Source organism: Alosa pseudoharengus, unplaced genomic scaffold (assembly GCF_046254945.1).
Source record: "Alosa pseudoharengus isolate Yale_2024_CS ecotype anadromous, Long Island Sound unplaced genomic scaffold, YU_APseudo_1.1 YU_APseudo_1.1_scf_81, whole genome shotgun sequence".
NCBI lineage: Eukaryota > Metazoa > Chordata > Actinopteri > Clupeiformes > Clupeidae > Alosa > Alosa pseudoharengus.
In genome coordinates, this window is record NW_027468872.1 from 19,632 (window position 1) to 20,000 (window position 369).

A 369-nucleotide genomic window follows, 5' to 3' on the forward strand; every position below is an offset into this window, starting at 1 on the left:
GTCACCATCTTTTGCCCCTCCAAGGATTTTCTAGTGACCCGCAGTCCTTATCATTTCAATCGTGATAGTTCAAGGGTCATTCCAGGTCATGATGAATTGCATGTTGTGTATTGACAAACTAGTGTTGTGGCAGTGAAATGGGAAAATCTGAACAAGAATGTAAAATAAAAATGTCCGTCAGGGCTATATTTGAAGCCATAACACACACACACACACACACACACACACACACACACACACACACACACACACACACACACAGAGACACACACAGAACTGGTGATGACTTGTGACTAATATCTCTGACCTGACATGATTAAAGTTTTTTTTTTTTTTTATACAAGTTCAGTCCCTGTCAAACTGTCCTCA